This window comes from Pyrgilauda ruficollis, unplaced genomic scaffold (assembly GCF_017590135.1).
Source record: "Pyrgilauda ruficollis isolate IOZ18807 unplaced genomic scaffold, ASM1759013v1 scaffold48, whole genome shotgun sequence".
In the NCBI taxonomy this organism is placed as follows: Eukaryota; Metazoa; Chordata; class Aves; order Passeriformes; family Passeridae; genus Pyrgilauda; species Pyrgilauda ruficollis.
Window position 1 is genome coordinate 1,568,666 of NW_024526377.1, and position 9,353 is coordinate 1,578,018.

The following is a 9,353-nucleotide window of genomic DNA, read 5'->3' on the forward strand; positions in this document are numbered from 1 at the left end:
AAAAACCAAAAAAAAAAAAAAACCTAAAAAAAAAAAAAAAAAGTTCTTCTTCAAAGATTTACCTGCGAGAAGGTAGGAATGTATGGAATGTAGAGCCCGTGCCAGGAAGGGTCTCTCGCTGGACGAGCCTCCTGCTTGCTTTGCTTTAATCCTCCCGCAGCGCCCAGCAAAGCCCTGCCTGTGCTTGAGCTCTCCCTGGGCTGGGGGAGCCTCTGCAAACCCTCCCATGGTGTCAGAGGGGGGGGAACTCAGCCTTGAAACCCTCTCTCCCTCCGGCATGTTTGAATTGTGGACAAGCTCCCCCCATCCCATCCCATCCCATCCCATCCCATCCCATCCCATCCCAGTATCCCATCCCATCCATCATCCCATCATCCCACCCCATCCTATCATCCCATCCCATCCCATTATCCCATCCCATCCATCATCCCATCATCCCACCCCATCCTATCATCCCATCCCATCCCATCCCATCCCATCCCATCCCAATATCCCATCCCATCCATCATCCCATCATCCCACCCCATCCTATCATCCCATCATCCCACCTCATACCATCATCCCACCCCATCCCAGGCTCGCTCCTGGCTGCTCTGGGAGCTCCAGGGATGCAGGAGCGCTCCGGGCTCTGCTCCTCTCCGGGGGCTCTCGCTGCCTCTGGCTCCTGTTCTCACCTTCCTTTATTTATTGGCGTGGGACATCCCCAGCTCAGCCCCTCTGGCGCGGATGGGTCCTGTTTTTGGCTGGTTTTGGGAGATTAAAATTTGATGCTGAATGGTGAATGCTTGCAAAATCAGCTTGTTATGCATGCGCAGCAGCTTTTTCCAGAGCAGATGTTTTGGGATGAGCATCCCTGGCAGAGCAAAGACCTGAACTGCCAATAAATCTGATACCAAATCCAGAGTGACCCCGACAGAGCCATTCCTCTGTCACAACTTTTTAAACCACAAAGCTTCAAGTCGTTTGCCCAGCAGGTTCTTTACTACTTCAGAGGGTTTTCTGGTCGATGGAATCTGTACAAACCTCTTTTTTTTTTTTTTTATTTTAACAAAAAAAAAAAAAAAAAAAAATATTTAACCAATGGACCAGTTCTTTCTTCTTTCAGAGCTGTTCCAGTTTATCGGGTACGTAATACACTTTTTTTAAAAAAATAAAAATACAAAAAAATAATAAAAATAATCAAATAAAATCCTGAATGAGAACATATTTCCTTGCCAGACTTGATGAGCTACGAACTGTTCCCATTTCACGGGCAAAGAATAGAAATTTTTTAATAATCTTATGTCATTTTTTTCTTTTTTTTTTTTTTCTCTTCTTGTAAAGGGAATTAAGTACAGAAGAAAAGATATCATGAAAATACCATTAAGGCTGTGACAGTGACCAAAACAACGTCCAGAACCCATTTATCCCCTAATTAGCACTTTTATCAGGTTTCCCTTTTCCCCATCTCCCCCTTTTTTGGCCCCGAGCCTGGAAGCTGCTCCTGTTCGCAGAGGCAGGAGCAGGGGCTGGAGCTTGGCTCCGTTCACTCGAGCTCTTAAGCACCAGTTCAAACCCTCCCCAGGTTTTAAGTGCGTGCTTAATCCGCGCTTAATCCCGGCGTGAGTGGGAGTGGAGTGCTCGGCCGGGGCTGACATGAGCATCCCTGGAAACCATCCATGAAATCGAGAAATTTTCCTGATTCCTGCCCCTTTCTGCCCCTTGTCACACTCTTAACTTGATCCAAGGTAGCTTTTTGTATTTAAATTTACATATATATATATATATATATATATATATATATGGTACATAAAAATATTGCAGCAGCTGTGTCTGTTTTTTTGGTGCATTTGCCGTGAGTTTTGGGCTAGATCAAATCTGCTCAGCTTCTTTCTGTAACTGCATTTCAATCTTAATCTATTTAAACTTTGTGTGGATTTTTTTTTTCCCCTCTGTCATTTGTGGAAAGAGCAGGGCAGGGAGAAAAAGACCAAGAAAACCCCGAAGTCTTGACGTTGGTTTATTGATTATTTTGTTGTCGTTGTTGTAGGGGTTTATTATTGTCATTATCGGGATTTTTAAGCTTTCCCAGCAGCTCGAAGCTTTCTGCACCTCAGCTGCGGAGCGTCCGGGCAGTTTGTGTGTAGCCATCCAGATCCCTTCACCCGGGGCCAAAAAAAAAAAAAAAAAAAAAAAAAAAACCAGGAAAAGGAGTTTGGGAAAGGGCTGAGGTGCTCCCGGGAACTTTCCCTGCCCAGATCCCCTCCCCACCCCCGGCAGCCGCGGAGCGGGGCAGGCAGGGACCGCCGCAAACTCAGGAGATGGGCACAAAAACTGAGTCCCAACCCAGTTTGGCTTCTCTGGCTGGGGTGAAATGGTGCTTCACGCTGTACCCAAGGGGCGAGAAGGCTCCCCCCAAAAATAACTCATTGCTAATTAAGGGCTAATGGTCGCACTGCCAGCTCAGAGCTCCGCGGGAGGGACCCGCAGCATCAGCACCAGCATCTCTGTCTGCGGGCACGGCGGCTCCGGGCAGCCCGGCCCCGCCCGGAGTCACCGCCACCCCGGGCAAAAGTGTGTCCCTCTGCCCCGTGCTCGGCCGAGGAGCGCAGGAATGTCACTCCCGGGATTTTAATAGGGCTGGGTGCAATTCCCAGCCCTCAGCGGTGGCTGCCGTTCCCAGCCGGATCCCCTCTGGTCTCCCTGTGTCACCCTCGGTGAAAGCTGATTGCTGGTCACAGCTTTCCGTGTCGCTCTGAATGTCTGTTCTGCCTGCAAAACAGGGATGGAAAATCCCTTTTTGCGTCCCACAAGGGCTGCAAGGGTGGCTCTGTTGCTTTGCAGAGCAATTAGTGGGATAATTTACCAGAGAATGTATTAATAATGTAAATGAAAAAGCAGAGCCCAGCCCTTCCTGTTCAGCAGCAGGTGAAAATAAAATCCCCTGCTTTTCTCATGGCAGAGCTTCTCCAATTTATAATCCATGAGGGCACACGGCCTGGCTGCTCCTGTGGTGTGGCTGCTCCATCAGCCCCAATCCCACGGGGATATTTCACGGATTATTTACAGATACTTCACCCTGCTGAGCCGTTCGGGTGGCTCCCATCCATGCAGTTCCTGGATCACACAGGGATGCTCTGGCAGCCAGAATTCCACATGAGGACTTGGCCCAAGCTCTGGGATCACTCCCTGACAGTGTTCTTATACCAGGACTGACATCCAGAGCTCAGAAAGCTCCTGAACCTTAATTTTGAGCAGCTCTGGAGTTTCAGCAACTCCTTTGTGCTGCAGCAGGGATTTAGCTCCTAAACTGAGCTCGGGGTCTTGCAGGGCTGAGCAGACCACGGGATGAGGAGAGAGCTCCCCAAAACCACCCATCCTTGAGGCAGAGCTCTGCCAGCTGGGATCATTGCCAGCTCCTCGGCTGGATACCCAGGAGCTGCAGCAGGGAGCAAATCCATAATGAAACAGCTGTGAATTTCCAGCTTTCCACTGAGAAATGCAGTTCCTCACCTGCTCCTAAGGGGTGACATCCCAGCCCTGGTGTCCCTAAAGTCCCAGCAGTCCCAAGCCCTGCTCTGATCCCAAATCCAGCCCAGCGCAAGTCCTGCTGGGGCAGGGCAGGTAATTCCCACCTGTGTCCACCCAGAGCATCCCAAATCCTTCCTGCCGGGGCTGGGGCTCTGCATCCCCCTGCCCAACAAATCTGCAGCTTTCCCTGCCTCAGTTTTGTCCAAAATCCACAGGGACAGCACCTGAACAAGCAATATCCTTGCAGAAGTCATTCAAATTATCCCAATTTCCATGCAAAATCCTCCAGGATTTGATCTAGCCCTTCCCTGCTTGCCTTGCTTTTCCTCTTTTCATCATCTGCTTTTTTTCTTTCCTTTCCTTTCCTTTTAACATTTCTGTCTATTGCACAGTATTTACAAATAAAACTGTATTGTAAGTTATTTACAAAAAAAAAAAAAAAGAGAAAAAAAGAGAAAAAAATAAACTAGAAAACATCAGTCCTGATGGCATAAAACCAATCTGTTTTCATTACTGAGATATGATGGCACTTACGATCACTTTAGTAAATGTAATGTAAAAAATAATTAATAATAATAATTAATAATAATAATGTGTACGCAAATTTAATATACATGGTCTCATGTAAGATAAATATTTGCCTTTTTTTCTAAAAGGTGTATGTATTCTGTAAGTGGAATAGTCTGTAGAAATTTCTATATGTTCTTAAAATGGCAATACATTCCAAAAAATGGTACTGTAAATATGTACAGCGTCCAATGGAATTTGGTAGTTTTGCCTGTAATTTTATTTGAACTCCAGTTTCTACACTTGCATCTTGCAATGTCTGTATGGCTATATCAGTGCAAAAAAAATGCAGGTAAAAAGCACAGTCTGATGTAAAAACAACAAAAAAACTGAACAAAAAACACACAAAAACCAAGAAAAAAAAAAAAAAAGGAAAATACTCAGTATTTGATGTTTGTGACCCTTATTGTAAATGACATCTGTACTGTGAATGAGAAGTTTTTACAAGTATAATATTGCCTTTACTACAGCTCAGATTGTCTGCTCGGTCTGGGCATATTTTTAAAAAAACAGCATGTTGGAATAAATTTTAAAGTCCCAACATATCACTACGTGTGTGAGTGGCATCCTTTAATTCCCGTTTTATTTCCCAGGTCCCTGGAGGCACATCTGAACAAATCCTGGCTCTGCTGCAGCCATCTCACCCCTGCAGGGGAAGTGCTGCCCTCATGGAAATGCCACAATTGTATTTTTTCCAGTTTTTCCTCCTTTTTTCCCCCCAGTTTTTCCCCCTCACAGAGCTGAGGCCATGAGCAATGGATGCTCTGCAGAGGCCAGGCTGAATTCCCACAACCCCCGACTAGTTGGGATTGGAAATGACCTTAAAGACCACCCAGTTCCACCCCCAGCTGGGCAGGACCGATCCCACTGGAGCAGGGTGCTCAGAGCCTTGTTCAGCCTGCCCTTGGACTCAAACTTTAGGGGAGAAAAATAGGATTATTATAAAAAAATCTGTCATTTCCCCCTTCCACTTGCTCCTCCCCAGGAACTGAGGTGCTGCCCTCAGCCCATCAATTCCCTTTATTCACCTGGAAATCCTCCTGGGCTGCTCCTGCCCTGCTACCCTTTGCCCCATCAAAAACCTGCCTGTGCCTGGGGGTGCTGCGTGTTGGGGTGGTGTCACACGGGGAGGGGACGAGAGGGCTGAGAGGAACGGGGACCTAGCTCCAGGGATTTGGAGATGAAAGCATCAAGGACCTGGCTCCAGGGATTTGGGGTTCCACTGAGGAGAGGGCTGAGAGGAATGGGGACCTTGATCCAGGGGTTTGGGGCTCTGCTGAGGAGAAGGCTGAAAGGAATGGGGATTTGGCTTGGGGGTTCTGCTGAGGAGAGGGCTGAGAGGAACAGGGACCATGATCCAGGGATTTGGGGTTCTACTGAGGAGAGGGCTGAGAGGAACAGGGACCTGGCTCCAGGGATTTGAGGCTGAGAGCATCAGGGACCTGGCTCCAGGGATTTGGGGCTCCGCTGGAGAGAGGGCTGAGAGAAATTGGGAATTTGCTTCAGGGATGTGGGTCCCAGGGCGCCGGGAGGAGGAGGAGGGATGGCTGGGGATGTGCTGCAGAGCAGCCAGGGACAGCTCCTCGTGTGCCCCGTGTCCCCAGAGGGGTGGGGACAGTGTGTGAGAGAGGGGACACAGCCCCTGTCCCTCTGCCCGGGCCTGCCTGGGCTCCTCCCAACCTCGGCCAGATGGTTTGGGGCTGTTGCTCCCTCCCAGGAGGAGCTGTTGGAGCTGTTGGGGCTGGCACGGCCACCCGGGCTGGTGCTCGTTGTTATGACAACAGGAGGAGGCTGCTGAGAGCAGAGAGCAGGGAGGGAGGCAAGGAAAAGGGATCAGAGAATCAAAGAATCAGAGAATTGTACAATCATTAAGGCTGGAAAAGACTTCCAAGAGCATCTAGTCCAACCTTTGACCAAATCCCACCATCCCCAGTGAGCCATCTCACAAAGGGCAGGGTTTTGTGGGGCAGAAGGGGTCAGGAAAGGCAGTGAGGGGCAGGCTGAGGGCTGGGCTGAGCACGGGGCAGGGAGGGAGGGCAGCCCGGGGATAGAGGGTGCCCTAGGGATAGAGGGGCAGCCCAGGGATAGAGGGCACCTCAGGGACAGAGGGTACCCTGGGGATAGAGAGCACCCCAGGGATAGAGGGGCAGCCCAGGGATGGAGGGCACCCTGGGGATAGAGAGCAGCCCAGGGATGCAAGACAGCCCCAGGGATAGAGGGCAGGCACAGGGATAGAAGGGACCCCAGGGATACAGGGCACCCTGAGGGTGCAGGAAAGCCCCGGGGACAGATGGCAGCTCCACAGATAGAGGGGCAGCCCCAGGAATGCAGGGCAACTCCAGGGATGCAGAGCAGCCCAGGGATAGAGGGCAGCCCCAGGGACAGAGGGCAGCCCCATGATGGCATCAGGACTGGGCTGTGCCTTGCCTGTGACACTGTTGGGCACAGGAAGGGCCTGGCTGTGCCTGCAGGGCTGAGTCCCAGCAGCACAAACATCACCAGGGGTGGGACCTGTGCAGTGGGCAAAAACTGGGACAACAATGCCCACAGCAGCAGCCTGAGGGTTACTGCAGCTGATCCCTCCTGGGGAGAGCTGGCAGCTGAGCTGTGAGCTCATCCTCCAGCAGGCATTGCTCGGACAGGCAGCAAAACAAAGCAAAAAATCACCTGGTAACAAACCCTGTGTCCTGCTGGGGTCACCAGTGGCCCCTGACAGCCTCAAAAGGGCACAAAAAGCAAGGTACAGGAGTTGCTAGGGGATGCCCAAGGTGCTTTTCTTTTCAAACTGGTGTCTCTTAACGTGTCCTTCTCCATAACCCCACAGCTCCTGTGCCCAGAGGATGAAGTGGAAAGCTTGGCTTTCGTCATTAGCAGGTTGCAAGCAGTCCTATCCTCTGTTTTGTGGGGGCAAACCTGGAAGTGTGTCCCTGTGTGCCTGCCAGCAGGGATTAACACCCCCGGGAAATGCAGGAGTCTCCCCTGCCTTCCTGGGGGACCTGCTCACATCGCTCAGAAACGTGGTCCTGACCCTTCCAAAGCGAGGACAAGCAAAGTTCTCAAGCTCAGATGAGATAAAGGCTGGAATAATATGGCCTGACTGCCTGGCTGACCCTGCTCTCCCAGCCTGGGTTATCCTGTGATCCCAAACCGGAGAGTGAGGGATGGGTTAAAGCCTCCCAGGTGCTCAAGAGGAGGCACCATCAGCCAGACTTTGTGCTCAGGAGCTGAAGTTCTGGGGCTCAAACCCATCCCAGACCAAAAAAGCCCCATGGCTTTTTTGGACTCCCCTTAACCAGGAAATCAGCACACACTTGAAACCTAAAACCATCCTGTGTGATGAATTTGCTTTATTCTTCCTGGAATTCCAACTCAGCCGCACAAAGGGCGTGGTTTCAGCTGGAGATGGCAGTGGGTGAGGGCACACTCATATTATTTATCTCAGCAGGTCTTTCCCCATTTTTGCTGCAAATTGTTTTTTAGGCCACAGCTCTGCCCAAGTTGTTCAGTCCTAAAGGCATGCAGCATTCCAGCTGGAATATTTGCTTTAGGAGATGAAATCCCAAACTCCCAAAGGGAGGGTTGGCTCTGTGGTCCCAGCATTTGGTTAAACCTTTGGTCCTGGAAGCATGAGCTCTGGGAATTCCCAGCACTTGCTGGCTTGGGATTGTTCACTCCCCACAGTGCTTTTCCCTCACAGCTTTCTGCCCCTGGAATCAGCTCATTCGCTGAGAATCCAAATTTTCAGTATAAAAATAGATTTCCAACTATCGTGACTACAAAAAGAACTGGAAACCGTGATCTTATCTTTCCTAACATATGGGAAAAATGAAGCCTGCAAAATGTGTTATTCCTTTAACCTCATAACTTTGGAGCCACGAGGCCAGCAGGGCCCTGTGTGACACCGAGCTCCAGCAGAGATCTCCGGTTTTAAGATCTCTGTAACCCATCAGGGTGCAAATTTATGGAAGGAGTTGGGCTGGATAAAAACCAGGTGGAGTTTTAAGGTGATATTGTGTTTGAGGGAGGGATTTTCATATTCTTCTATGAGCTCTGTGCCTGTGGCTTTTGACCTGGGATGTGGGTGCTGCTGGGCTGTCACTCAGTGCCAGCTGGCAGGGGACAAATGTGAGGAGACAAGGAGGTGAGGGTTATGGGGAAGGAAGCCTGGATGGAGGGAGGGAGGGAGGGAGGGATGATGGATGGATGGATGGATGGATGGATGATGGATGGAGGGATGGATGGATGGATGGATGAGGGTATGAGAAGCAGCCTCTGAAATGTGGGTTTATGTTGCTCAGTGGAAGAGCCCAACCTCTTGAGGTAGATGCTACAGTGCTGACTGGAGCTGTGTGAAATCCCAGCTGATCCTGCTCTGAAAATCCCCTCCCATCCCATTTTCCATGCCTTCCTGACTCTCTGTGAATGTTTGTGCAGTTACCACCCCCTTTTCTGAGCTCTTTCTTCAGAGCCAGACCCCACAACTCCGAAACTCTCCCAGGGCACCAGGAGCTGGGGCTTTAAATCCTTCTCCCCCAGATGCGGCAGAGGCAGCAGCAAGAGCCTCTCAGGCTGCCCAGAGCAGCAGCAGTGATGGCTCTTGCTAACAGCAATCCCATCTTCCAGGGCTTTATATCTCTGACTGGAGACCTAATAAGTGCTGAATTGGTGTGTGATTTAATGAGGCAAACTTCAAAGCTGCTGTTTCCACACCTAATTCACTCATCAGTACTAATAACTGCAATGGGTGGTGTTGTTTTTTGGTTTTTTGTTGTTTTTTTTTTTTTTTTTAATTTCCTCCTAGCAATTTATTATTTACCCAGTTGCTTTACAGCTCCTAATTTAATAAGTGCAATAACCCAGGGGTACTGCTTCAGGAAGGAGGAGAAGCTGTGAAATCCAACAGTGTCTGCTTTGCTGGACACCAGAGCTCCCATTATAATGTTTTAAACTCTTTATGACATTGGCAAGGAAAAGATGTGGAGCTCTGTGCCTCTCCAGACAGCTCCATTCCCAAAATGTGCTGGCACCTGCTGGAAGGGGAGGATGGCAGCACTGGATCTCCTGTGGATTTGTGTCCTGCAGCCTGGCCAGGTTTGAGCCTGGCTGACCATGCAGCAGGCATGGATGGAGCCAAAGGGTGGCAAAGCACATCCCCTCTGGGCAGGGGGCTCATTTTTGGGCTCTCCTCACTCTGCCTCCCCCTTCCAGGCATGTGCATGGGGGAGCAGTGACCTTGTCCCAGCCCAGTTCCATCCTGGGGGTCATGGTGATGGCCA